This window comes from Manis pentadactyla, chromosome 11 (assembly GCF_030020395.1).
Source record: "Manis pentadactyla isolate mManPen7 chromosome 11, mManPen7.hap1, whole genome shotgun sequence".
Taxonomy (NCBI): Eukaryota; Metazoa; Chordata; class Mammalia; order Pholidota; family Manidae; genus Manis; species Manis pentadactyla.
In genome coordinates, this window is record NC_080029.1 from 84631931 (window position 1) to 84646338 (window position 14408).

At 39.4% G+C, this 14408-nt stretch overlaps 1 long non-coding RNA gene across 1 annotated transcript in view; it reads right to left on the reverse strand.

Moving 5' to 3' along the window:
- Positions 1 to 11867: 11867 nt before the first annotated feature.
- The window catches only part of LOC118913523 (uncharacterized), a 49282-nt gene continuing 46741 nt past the window's right edge, over positions 11868 to 14408 (reverse strand). The window contains exon 3 of the long non-coding RNA XR_005025235.2: positions 11868 to 13091. This is a non-coding gene — a long non-coding RNA (uncharacterized LOC118913523). The remainder of the gene's footprint in view (positions 13092 to 14408) is intronic.

Below are 14408 nucleotides of genomic sequence, written 5' to 3' on the forward strand. Positions count from 1 at the left end.
GAATTTTATGGGAATTTAAATGGAACCTGTGCTCATCCAGATTGGCCATTAGAGGGCAGCATTGCCCATCAAATGTGCCGGAAGGATGGCGCGGGGGACTGAACGGTGGGCGAGAAAATCAACCCCACAGGTACACACAGCTCTTTCTTCTCCTTGTTGCTCCTCTGTGTCCCCCACAATCCGCTCCTAAACGCCCCGCCGTCCACCTATCCCCGAATACAGTCTCAGTGTTCTGGCTAGGCTTTATTTTTTAGGGAAAACCTTTGATATGGTAGGAAAAATTAAAACCGGCACATTTAAGACTGGTGAAGGTGTTCTGACACTGCGCCTCGCTGCGACTGTTTCGGGGGCAGCCCCGGGAGTCTGGGGCCTCTTGGCCCGGGGCTGCTTCCTTCTTCCCAGTGCTTCGGGGTCAGACCCATGGTTCGGAAGACAGTTTAACGTTTTCAGCCTAGGGAGCAAGGGAGCTTTGTTCATTCCGTGTGCTGTTAGAGGTCATCTGTCAGCTGGTAGAGTTGGTGGCGGTAGACCTGGTGTCCGTGGCGCGAGAGCCTGCTGGCCTCTCTTCCAAAGCAGCCTCAACTCCTGCAACCTTCGTGCAAGCTTCGTGTTCTGTGTTTTAGCTTTATTGTTAATTTGGGGCCTTTTATGAAAAAGTATGCAAGACAATGAGTTCAACATTAGAAAAAAGGAGGAGAAAGAAATGGCAAAATTTCAGGTATAGCTATACAGAGTAAACATAAGATTTTTAAATATGAAGCAAGAATTATATGCAAACAAAATGTGAGAATTTATAATATGGACTCTTTCCAAAGAATTGGAGGCATCATACAGCAAAACACAGATCACCATGAACACGGGGCAATTTATTCATTAAAGATATATTTAGTGTACTCCATTTATGTGCTAGGAATCAAGGGATATAACAGGTGAACAAGACCGACATGGGCGATGCTGTTACGCAGGTTCTATTGTAATTAAATAAGGATATAAATGAGATCAGAAATCATATAAGAAAGTGTGTGTGTGTGTGTGTGTGTGTGTGTGTTGGGGTAGTTCAGAGCTGGAGGGGCTCTTAAAAATCAAAATAAATTGCATTGTATAGTTGAGGAAATGGCAGCTCAGAAATGTAATTGATTCATTTGAGCACTAAAATTTGCTCTGAGCAGATTGGGAAACACTTTGGGTTACTTAGCTTTGAGTGCTTGATAAAAAGAAAGAGTGAAAAGTGAAACTTCTTTTGGGGACACTAACTCACTGAAGAAATGATCATATGGATTCTTATATTGTGGACACAGAAGGACAATGAAACAATTCTTCAAATGACTATTTAAAAATCATCAGCCCTTCATGAAATTAAGCCACAAAGTATTGAGTTGTATTTCACTGAATTGTGGAGTTAAACTATTACATAATCCAAGAATGTTACTTTCTTTAATCTATCTTGACATTATTTAACCTAACTGGATGTAGGATAGAACCAAAAGAAACTAGAGATTATGTCTGAGTCTCTTGAAGTCCAGCGTTGAACAGCTGATTACTGAAATTCTTCCCAGGAAGCCACTCCCCTTACCAGGCTGCCTGATTCAATTGTTTTTTTTTTAATAGTGTGTTTCTGGGCCCTAAATTATTTGTCTAGTTGCCTCAATATCCACTTTTTCTTATGTAGACTTGTATTAAAAGAGAGAAATAAAAGGGAACACTGGTAACAGAAAGAAACTGGGAAGTCTGAGTATGTTGTCTGTCTTACTTTGCACTATTACATCAACTCCTAGAGTGGGAATTGTCTCTTAGATTTTTGCTTCTGCTGGTGGCACACTGTGCTCAATAAAAATTTACCCATCAATCAACAGGACAGAATATCCTATCCTGCCAGAAGCAATACCTCCTGCTTGTCCCATAGAAAGCCAATTAGAGGGTTAGGATGTTATAATGGATATAGAAACTAAGGAATGTGGCAAAAAAAAAATTCCCCCAAACATCAGATAAAAGAATAAAACTGAATGGAAAAAATAGATAACAGTGTAGGATTCAGAGAAAACAACTTCCCAGTTCAGTTTTTCCCCCTGATAGTCTCCTTCAAAGCATCCTCTATGTAATAGAAGTTTGACTACATGGGAGGTGTCTTGGATGCCCTATGTCCCTCCTAGGAGACATTGTCTAGAGAGACAGAGAGAAAGAGAGAGAGGGAGAGGGAGAGGGCTGTTGTGACACAGGCAAATTCGGGATTCTTCCTGTCTAAACCCCCTTGAGAACTAATTGAAGCTGTGAAGCCTTTCTCCAGAACACGAACATAGGCAGATGCACACACAATTTTGCATATAGTTTCATGAATCCCCACCTTCCTTATTGCACAAACACACCTTTTGTTCCAAAATCTTAAACTCTAGAAGCTATAGGTTTCCAAATCTTATTAATTACCAAGTAATTCTGAAGAACTCTTTAGTCATAGCAACTTTTTTATATTAAAGAATTTTCTTTCTCCAATTGTAGTCTAGTATGTCTAAAATATAATCAGTTTTAGAAGCAATTCCTAGAACACAGAGGATGGTCAAGATGGACAATTACAAGGATAAAGATACTTGTTATTAATGCTTTTTCTCATGTTGCAAAGCACACCTTATTCGAAGTATCTACATATTCATTTACTTAAAAGTATTTTCTTTTTGAAGAAAACAGTCTTCATTTTATTGCCAAATTCCATGGACTCAAATCACCTGATATTAGATTATTCAGTGCCTTTTGTTTTTGGAAAATAAAACCACAAATGGAAACAAGAGTTTCATCCACCTACCAGGCTCATGCACTGTGTTCTCAGTGGAGGGGGTCACATCTGCAAATCCAGTTGAAGACACGCTAAGTACAAGTTGCACATTCTCCCACTGGTTCATCAGAGGAGCATGAGGCTTATCTCTTCAGGTCTAGGCCCTTGGCTTGTCTTCTTTCTGAAAACCATGCAGAGAAGAGGTATTCGCCTGAGGATGGGGCACTAAGGAGGCAGTGGCTGGATGGCCCACAGCCAAAGACAGGAGAGACCCTTTCTACCCGCCCTCGTAGTGTGTGGGGAGCCGAAAGGGCAAAGGTAAACAGCTAGCAAAGAGAAAATGTGGAGGAAGTGAGGGGAAATCAATAAAACAGAGATGAGAAAATAACGTGCTCTTCACACCATAAAGGGAAAACCCTGATGAAGGCCCAAGCTGACTTCCAGAATGCTTTCAGGGACCAGAGAAATGACACTGTCAAAACACATTAGCTTTCTGAAGCCTAGTGGCTGAATTTTATTTATTTAAAGTTAACTCCCATTTTAATACTAACAAAAAGAGCATATTCTACATCAAAGGCAGAAAAACTTTTCGTAATGTATCCATTTCTCTTCTGAAGTACACGAGCTGTTGCCGTATAATGCTTTGTGGTGTTTTCTCAGTTGGGCTTGCTTTTCTCTGCATTGGCAAATGCACAGTAAACAGTCAAGCCTGGGTCTGCTATTTCTCAATGCCAAAATAACCATCATTTGATTTTGGGTGTGTGTTTTAAATGCATTGTTAGCCTTAACTAACAGCTATATATGTTTCATGAATGATGTTTCAAAGCAGGAGAGAGGGAATGAGACTCAGACATAGACAGGAAACCCATCCTTGGAAAATAGTATAAAAGTGGAACCACAGGCAGTGGAGAGGATTGGGCTGGGGTTGCCTTTGGGGAAAGAAAAATCAGTTTCCTGCGGTGACCACTTCATTCCCCTTGGAAGTTCAGTTGATGGTTGCCTGGACCTGGTCAGAACTTGACCTCTTGGTGAGGCCTGCCTACAGGCTTTCTGGATATCGTTTCCATAGCTGTGGGAATAGACTGAAATTAACACCCTTCCAAACTGCTGATCTTCTCACTGTTCTTCAGATACACTGTGCTCGCTTCTGAGTCTGAGTGTTAGCCAGTTCTGTATGTGTACAGAGGTCAGTTCTAGTATAATATAGTGGGTAACACCATCAACTCGGCGGTCTGACAGCCTGTGGTTAACTCCCTGGTCTGCCGTTTACTAGCCATGTGATAAAGTACTTAACATCTCCATATCTCAGTTTCCCCATCTGAAAATGGGGATAAGATTACTTAACAACCCGGGGAGGTTAGGAGAAATAAATAAGTTGTTCAGAATATGTACCCAGTGGTACATAGTAAGTTCTTTATTACCGAGTGTTGTAAGAATGCTGCTGATGATTGCTGTTTTCCTGGCGAGAGCACTGCAGCTCCCCTCCTCCGGCCCCCACTCTGGCAGCCACTTCTTCTCTAGTCTTGTTCTGATATGGCTTAGATCGGACTGACCTGCCTGCTTCTGCTCCCAAGTGGTGATATAACCCAGACCAGGCATTCATGAATTCTATCCTCCCAGCTACTCAGGGATGAGAAAATGATATAAATTGGTTTAATCTGGGTAAGTCACAGAAGCTTGTTTAGAATTACTGGGAAAAAGAAGTTGTCTTTGTGATGGCTGGTTGACAGAGTAGGATGTAAGCCTGGCAGTTGCCAAGTGGAGTTAGTCAGTCTGAGACTAAGGTCAATATAGAAGAAAGCAGAGCCAAAAGACAGAGAGAAACGTGTTCACGTTGTAGAACCCCCTGACTGCATCCACGCAGAGCCCAGGACCACTCCTGCATGAGTCAGTTTGTACTGGGCTCCTCTCCTGGGTGATTCAAAGAGTTGCCCCCGGCACAGTCTCCTACACTGACACTATCTATCTCCTTTTCCTATTCACATCAGATCCATCCTTTGAGAAACAGTGCAAAACTCACCCCCTCTGGAAGCAATACCTCCTTTTCTAAGATCCCATAGCACCTACAGTCTCTGCCATCTACTTAATAGTTATTACCCACATTAGAAAGTTTACCTTTGCAAATAGATTTAGTGTATCTCTCCAATTCTAGGGATTGCTTCCATGTTTCACTCCTTGGTAAACATGGCCACTGTCACATCTGGTACTTTGCAGCAAGCTTACCAAGTATTCATTATTTTAATTCCTTTTATCCTCCTATATCCATTGGAAGTGGATATACCTGAGTACACCAAGGAATGTGAGCATAGGAATACATGAAGTAAACCGGAGGTGGGGCACAATAGGGTTTTTACATGTAGGGAAATTTCAAGGAAGAGCCTAGCCCCAGTCATGTGTGAGGAGCATCTGTAGAATGTGGACTTATGTGCTTCCTACCAGACTGTAAGATTTGTAAGAGCAAGGCTGGCTCTACTTCAAACACTATTCCTAATGCTTCACATTGTAGGTTAGTACTCACCGAGTACTTACTGGATGAATGTGCATGTTACAGTGCAGGGGCTCAGCTCCCTTGCCTAACCCTTACCAACAGGTAAAGGAAATGAAGTAAGAAAGGAATTGCTGATTCTATGAAGCCAACACCTTCCTCCCATTATTCTGAACCCTTTCTACCACCACCTCATTTATCCAAATCACAAGAATAAATAAAGCCATTCCTTAGAATGACAGATGAGGTGTAATCACAATAGCATGTTTGGAATTTCTAAGTCTGTGAGAAAACTGGTATGAATTCCAGACCCAGCAAGAAAGGTTTACCATCAACAGAATTAGTGAGTGGAGGGCTATGAAAGCTGCATCACAGATTTAGAAAAAGGCACTGCACTGGAATGCTCCATTTACACACAAGGAATTCCTGCTTTGAATCAGTTTTATTTTCTTGGGTAGCATTACACAGCATTAGTTCTATAACTGCTTTAAACTACTTGATTCCCACAGAAATAATGAATACAATAGTCATTCTCTTTTCCAACTCAATATTTTCCATTCATTCATTAATCAATCAGAGGTCAAAATTATCATCCTAAATAATTATTTTTATTATTTCACTGTTCTCAAAAACATTCAGTTTCTCCTACAGCATAAAATCCAAGGCTAACCGGACAACCAAAAGGCCTTCAGGAATTTGACCCCCAACTTGTCTTTCCATATGTAAACTTTCCTGTTCCCCCATCCAAGCCTCTATTCCTCACCTCTCTCTATCTCCTTTCCTTCTTACTTGCTTCTCACTTTTGCGAGTGTGTACTATGTTCTTTACTATGAAGCCCTTAAGGGCAGAGATCACATCTTGGGCTTCTTTACACTTTACTTTATATACAATATGGGCAATTCCAATGACTAGTGTGGTAATAACTCAAGAGATATATAGCTGGGGCTTTTCACTGTTCATACCTCAAGAGGCTTTGTCCTTTTTCAGTTATTAATGACAATTACTATAATTTTTTTCAAATTTATGAACATCTTACATGAGTGAAATTAATCAAAATTGCTTTCCAAATTTTCTGTTTTTACAAAGGTCTTAATCTACCAAGAGCATTACAAAGCAATAAGAAAACACCAAATATCTAATAGAAAATTGAGCCTGTGGTTTGCATAAACTAATGAATGGCTACTAAAATATGAAAAGATCTGCATCTTTACTCAAAATTAAAGAAATGAAAGTTAAAGCAAAGTTCCCTCATTCACTTCTGAGACTGAAAAAATTTAAATTGTCATTGTATAGTGTGGGCAAAGATGTAAGGAACTAGGAACCTATGTATGCTGTCAGGAGTGCAAGTTCAGTATAACTTCTTTAGAGGGCTATTTAGCAATAGACATGAATATTTTAAATGTACCTAAACTTGGAGTGAGAAAGTTAACTTTTAGGAATTCTCCCTACAGACATAATCACATAAATGCACAAACATACCTATGTAAAAGATGTTCATTGCAGTATTATGTATAAAAGCAAAAGACCACCTAATGTCTTCAGTAGGGGATTAACCGAAGGTTAAGTACCGAGCTGTGGTGGGGCTGGGACTTGAGCCCAGGAGGGCTAACTCTAAGCTTATAAATACTGGTTTTCATTACTGCCAGCTGAACTTACTTAGGACTGTTCTCTTAGAGGCTCAAAATTCTCTGTACGTTGTTCTAGTTTTTGGCTAGAGGGAAGAGTAGTAGAAGTAAGTCATAAACATACTATAATCATTAAACAAATCAGCACTACAGACAAGACTAGAATTCCTATCTTCTTGATTTTCAATCCATGAGGCACTCTGCCGTTTCTCTTCTCAGGTTTGCACTGACACACATTTATTTAACCTGGTGACATGTCAGCTAAAAAAAAAAAAAAAGTTCTAATGAATCTTTCAAGGTGTTCTGGTAACTGCTCTGTTTTGAAGTATATCTGATGAATGATTTATGTATGAGATATTTTAAAAATATGTCCATTACTCTGGGTGGACATTTAGAGGAAGAATATGGCATATTCAACCCAGCAGTTAAGATTCTCCATAAATAACTAAGGGGTGGCCCACCAGGTGATGTCAGATCAAAAAGATGCTCTGAGAAAGTGAGTGGACTTGGTCTCTCTCACTCAAAATGCAGAAGCAGAACCACCATGGAAAATAGTCTTGCCTCCATTCCCTGTGGCTCAAACCTTCACATTTCTTTTGCAAAGGTAGGGAACTGAGTATTCTTCTGCTTGGTTTGACTACCAAACTCCATTACATTTGGAGAAAATGTGGTTCTCAGAATAGGATGCAAACACAAGTGCCAGTGTGCCTAATGAACTTAGGAAAGAAGAGTGGCCAACAAATAGCACAAAGATCTTCCAAAATCAACACTGGGCACACAGGTTCATAATGCCTTTTAGGAAGTTGGCTGGAAAAGCGGCACTGGGTGGACAAAACATAAGGGTTCAATTCACCCTCCCTGTCTCTGTTTCCTAATTAAATTTTCAAACATGCTAAAAGTATTCTAGGATTTAGAAGAGAAAAAGGTAAAAGAGTGGCAAGAGTGCAAGATTTCAAGATTCATCTCCACATACTAGGCTCATATATCAACTTAGATTAGTCTGTCAAAAATATGAAAATATAAAAACATCATAAATTAGTCAAGTTGTCCATGGCTATAATCTGTTTGCCTGATGCCAGATGAACTTAGGATAGGAAAAACAGGTGGCTTTAAAATAGCTGGAAAATGTTAAGCACTTATATAAAAGGTTTTTTTTAGAAGTATCAAATGGGTTGATATCTTATTAGGGTATGCAGTTTAGAAGAAGTGGCTATGATTTAACTTGGACCAATGATAAGTTTTCCCATTTTAGGATTTCAATGTTCATTTAGAGAACTATAGTACCATGTCATACAAACCCTTTACTAAATCAATGCATTCATTATCTGAAATAAAAGCTTTATTCAATCACTGTATTTTGATAGCTAGACTATTGCACACGGGTAGGAGATAATGGATTGAAGAGTGTCCTTGAAGGAGAGGAACTCAGACCTCCTTTCTTTACACAGTCCCAGGAGACAGTCAGGTTCCAGTGCTCTCAAAACTTCAGAAGGCTGGCAGGGACTGTGAGCCAGCCCCGTGCGGTATAACAAATCAGCACATGAACCAGCTAACCATGTAACTGGTGAGAGGAAAGAATGAAATCATTCCTGCTTAAAATCTCTCGATGTAATCTTTTAACCTATTTAGGGCGATCGGCTCAGCTGACTTTATGGCACCCAGCCATGTGTCTCGTAAGGATTCACTAGACGCCATCATCAAAGTTAGTAAATCTGTTTCTTCTTTCTGCAAGCTCTACTCACTTAGTCTTATCCATCCTTCTCTCTTTCTGCCCAACAATTAGAAGAGCAGGGGCATCTCTTAGGAGAGATGGGAGAGAGAATGTGACTTAAAAGGCAGACATGCACACATACTACACCAGAAGAAGAATACTAATAGGTATTTTCACAGCCTCATACACATAAGCAAGAGGGAACTCGAGGCTCATTTAAAAATGCCTATTTTCCCATAACTGCTTACCACTTTTTATGGCATTGATAGAGTCTTTTAACACAATTTTGTTTTTGGATGCTGCGATAGTTATCAACATAGACTGATTTTGATATAATCACTAAATCCTAAATTCTTTAAGAGGGTATGGTTAATAAGATCAAGGAAACATAATAAAATTGGTTCACATGTATTTTTTAATAGTTCAGAACCAAAAATCATATGCATATTTGTGTACCCCACAATAAAAAACTTGCAAGTTAAATATTGACCTAATGGCAACAATTCTTAAATTTCAAATCTTAAAAGCATTTCCCTCTGTACAAAATCTGGATTTCTTGCAACCATAATCTGAATGCATACATTGCTACAAAGATCTCTGGGAAATATTCTTTGGCAGCAGATCTGGGAAATTATAATGAAAAAACACTCACTAGCACAAATTGTGTTAAAAGATGATTATGCTACTTCCTGAACATTTAATAGCTTTTTGCATTTATATACACATATAAGTCGCATCACCACGTTGATATAAAATGTTCTTGTTAAAAGCTTGAGGAAGTGAAAGGGAGAAGAAATGGGGAGAAAAAGGGACCAGTGGCTTGGTAAGGGCAGAATCAGCAGCCCCTCACCCCAAAAACATTTCAAAAACTATCCTTTCCACAGGGATGATTTAAAATGTTCCCATCTCATCAAAAGAGTAATTCTTGATTGGAGAGGAGTTACCTTATGATCGTGTCTTGAATCTTTGCATCATTTCCCCACTTTTCAACATATAAATCAAAGAGGACAGGGGCTAGTGAGTCCCCTTCTCAAGTTAGGCCCGAGGCTGGACCAGCTCCATGTGCAGGTCATGGTCCACAGGGCACCCACTGCGTCTGCCACCTGGAGCTCACTTGCAGTGCTGACATGCATTGGATTGCCTGCGCCTGCTTTTTCTGGGCACAGTAGGAGAACAGTTTCTGAGGGATGAGTCACGAATGGGTGCAACCTGCAGAACAATGCCTTTAATGCTGCCTAAGAATTCCCTGCTGACTCCCAGCTAACGTGGTGGGACAAGGGAAATTTGCAGAATCCTAAAGAGGCTATTAGTCAACATAACTGTGGTATAAGCAATGCTCCCCACTTTGGCCTGGGATAAAGACCCTTTTGAAAAGTAGCCTTTTTCCCACATGAAAGGAGGCATTTTCAGCAATGTGTGTTTCACAGATTCAAGATCAGAATGGAGACTTGTCTACTAGGTAGCAATTACCCATCCCCTTTCTTAACTAGGGCAGCATCTGTCCAATAGAAGTGGCAGATGTATATACCTTTAAGTGCCTAACTCAGCCTTTGAATAACTATAAAAACCAAAAAAAGTATTACATTGTTTTCTTATTTTCTCAGTGCTAGAAAAGGGGTAACTTTTCTATTTTCTTTTTACGCTGACATTAAGCTTGGCTTTTGATAATTTAAACTCTATAAGAAACCTAGAATTTTGAAACTTTGTTTTTATTCAATGATTAAGGAACAAAGCCCCTTTCCAAAATAAATAGACTCGAATTCTAGACTGTAGGAGCCTGAAGTAGTAAAGTTAGGCACAGAAGAGATGTCTTTTGAAGAAGCTCACTGTGAAAATAGTGTAGAGGTACAGAGTGGCTACATCTATTGGTGGCGGGGATAAATGAGACAATGGATATTGTTATGGGCTGAGTTGTGCCCCCACCCCAATTCATATGTTGAGATCCTAACCTCCAGTACCTTAGAATATGACTGGATTTGGAGATAAGGCCTTTAAAGAGGTAATTAAAGTAAAATGAAGTCATATGTGTGAACCCTAGTCCCATATGACTAGTGAATTTACAAAAGGAAGAGACTAGGGCACAGGTAACACAGACTGAGGTTATGTGAGGAGGTAGGAATGTGGCATCTGCAAGCTGAGGAGAGAGGCCTTAGAACAAACTCACCTGCTGACACCTCCATCTTGGGCTTCTAGTCTCTAGAACCATAAGAAAACAAATTTCTGTTGTTCAAGGCATCCAGTTTATGGTACTTGTAATGGCAGCTCTAGGAAACTAACATAGATTTAAAAGTGCTTGGTAATTCATGGAATATTATACAAATGCTAGTTATCATTGTTATTATTACGGAGACCATTCTAAAAATAAGAGGGAAGGATGGGGGCTGTAGAGGAGCTGGGGACTAGAAAGCAGCCTGGACATACCAAAGCAAAACACAGCACTAAAACTGTGCCAGGTGCTGACTGTGTGCATGGTGCACCCAGATGAGTAAGTCAGGTCCTTTGGCCCTGGCCAATGTCAACATGACGAACAAGATACTGAAGGAACCAGAGAAGCTCTAGGGGAAGGCAGTTATTTCTGCTTGTTGGGTGTGGTGAGTGGGGCTGGAGAAGAGGAGAGTTTGCAGATTTTTCATAAAAGGAGAATGGCATTGAAAGAGTCAAAAACTGAGTATGACTTTGCAAAGCAGTTGTGGAGACACATTCAGGGGCACTGACAAATGAAAGCGTGTGTGACAGTCTCTGGGAAAAAGCACACAGCATGATGGAAGGGCAGAAAATACATGGGAGAGAGCTGGGAGATGAGACTTGAAAAGTAGGTTGGCATCAACTTGCAAAGGGACTTGAATGCTGTGTGAAGGGATTTGGAATATCATGTAGGCAATAATGAAGGAAAGTGTGTTGTTTTTTATTCTTTCAATATTTCTTTACTTTCTGCTCCTGTTTTTCTCTTTCATTGCATACCTTTACCCAGACTTCAAGAGTGTCCTCTGTCCCAGCCCGCCAGGTTCCATCCACCAAACTGCTCCTTACAAGACTCTCCACGGGCTCCTCCCACCTTGGAGGGTGAGTAATAGCCTGGGTGTTCTAGACCCAATGCGAGTACAATGTGTCTGAAAGTTTAAAGTACACCCCATTCTCTGGCCTGATCATTCTCTTTCCCTCTCTCTCTCTCTCTTTTTTTGTACCTTAATTAAAATAACACCTTTCAATTAGGGAAATGGCCAAACAGTTAAAGACAAGTTATGAGAATAATTGGAAATGCATACCATTGCTTGGAGAAGTTTCAAGAGGAACCTTTATTGATTCACGTTTGTATGTCACAGGGAAAAATGAAAGCCATAGTCACTCTTTATTCAAAATAGACCTCATCGCATACGCTCAAATAGCTGCACAGGACCTTTTGACTATGGTGGGGAAACTGAAGGACACTGCAGAATATTCATACAATTACGTGGTGGGATGATGGGCTAAATGTCCACAAAGGCAAAAATATACTTTTATCACCATATATTCTGCTACTGTGCACCACCTTACAAATTAGAAGTAAAGGTACGTGCCTGTGATCTCTAGCTCTGTCTTTGGTGCACTAATAAAAAGCTTCCATTTTGATCAAGAATTAGTCTTTGTGTCTTAGAATTCATTCTTCTAAAATATTTTTTTAAATCCTTTATAAATCCTTTGTAATTAAGTAATTTTAATTACAAAGAAGCCATTCTTAGAGAAGCAGCATAAATGGAGTGGTTGAGAATAAGAGATCCGGTATCAGATGACTCTGACACCAAGTCCGATTTCTCTGGTCTCTAATGACCTCTTCCGGACCATTTTAACTTCTTTGTACCTGAGGATGAAATGAGATAATGCAGGTAAAATGCATGCTTGGCACAATAGTAAGTGAAAATAGCAATCTTCTATATAGAAAAGAGCATTCTCTGCTATATGCAAGGTCTCAAGAGTGAGCTGATAGGAAGCCATATAGAATGCCAGATACAGCTCTCATCTATAGCCCCAACTTCTCTGGTCAGTGGACAAGAAATGCTGCTGCTGGTAATTGATGAAGCACAATACTAGAAGAATCAGTCCATTTATAAGTTTCAACTAGTGGCTCTGAGGCAGCTCACTTTACATAGCTTTAGTAGGAAACTGAAAGTTCAGGGAGTTTGGTTGGTAGCGAGTATTTTGGAACCCTTGAAGCAAACCCATATTTATACCTACGTAAAAAAGTTTATTTTAGGTCTTATTGACTAACAAAGAGGCTGTGAACTGCAGCAGTAAGATCCTTATGCCAGCTTTGCATTGATAAGACAAAGACCTTTCAGAATGGTACTGAGAACAGTTAGTATGAAGAGCTTATTTCTCAAGCAGAGTGGTGGAGTCCTTGTTTGGTGGTCTAAGTGCTAGGCCAGCAAGCCACAGGGATAATTTCCCCTCTGGGTAAATGGGCCATGGGTACCAGAACCAGTGTGGGTACCATCTTGTCCATATCTGCTTCCAGCAATGTCTGGAACTCTAAAATGCAAAAATAGAAAAATGATGTTTTCACTGTTGACCTTGCTCAGAGCAGGTACACAATCAATAGTTGTTGAATAAATTTATCTACCAGTGCAAAGGTGATTTCTGTGGGGCTGGAAGGGGGCACAAGGATAAGACACTTGTATCTTATATGGGTCTGACAGCCAGCACCCAGTGTGTCTGGTTCTGTGGTGTGTTTGGCCAGTGTTCTTCATTTTCACACCAAATGGAACTAATGTTAAAGTTTTTACTAGGTTTCCACTTTTTCTGGTTTTCCATCTTAGCAGAAAGTCTGCTTGTAAAATGATTGAAATGAAAATGCCTTTCCCTAGATCTGGAAATGATGTTCAGGTTAAGGTTATTTAAAATAAAATGAAGAAAAGCAACCTTCGAGAAACATTTAAGACAAAATCTAATGATAAAATCTAGCAATATTAGAAAGCATTTGCTGTTAATTTGTTGATGTTAACCATAGAAGTGAAGCATGAGATACTTTAACATTATAAATATGAGTTAGGAAGAAATATTAAATATATATTCTTATAATAAATCATAGAGACACAGGAAGAAAACAAAAATCTTTTCAAGTATCATCCAACTCTTAAGCACAATAAAATTTTCTCATATGGCAGAATTTCCTCCTGAACTGAGAAATTCTCTTGTAACTAAAACTGTCACGAAGTTGCCACATTAGACTAATGACCTTTAGTTATAATTGGATAATTGAATTTTAAATTGTCAAGAAAACGGAACTGAAATTCATAAAATTTGCCAAGAGAATAACTCTTTGATACACATTTGACAATCTGAAAAATACCACAGTTTAAAAAAATGAACTTGCTATTCCATTTTCCAAGGGCAAAGCAAGCACTTGAAGAATATTCTTTATAAAAGCACCCACTCCATGATCTCAGGATTAAAAAATAGCTCAGCCACTTTTGTTGAATTTGCAGTACATTTGCTTTAAATCTCCTTTAAAGTAACATTTTATTATGAAGATTTTTACATGAATCCCGTACTGAATATAGGGGTCATTCATAGTTAATTATTGTAATGACATTTAGTGACATGCCCATAAGCACACCCAAGCTCCAATCATTAATTAGGAGTATGGAACAAATAAGCAAATTGTTTAACTAGATAAAAATTGAAATGCATAGGAATTAATATTCTGAATGTCTTTGGATTAAGAAGACAATCCATTCTTGAATTTATTCCACATTGAAAATTGTTGACACTAGAGGGGAGTATTGACAGAAGTAGGGTTGATCAATATTGAACCTTAAGGGTCAGAGAACTTCATGTTTGGTGTAA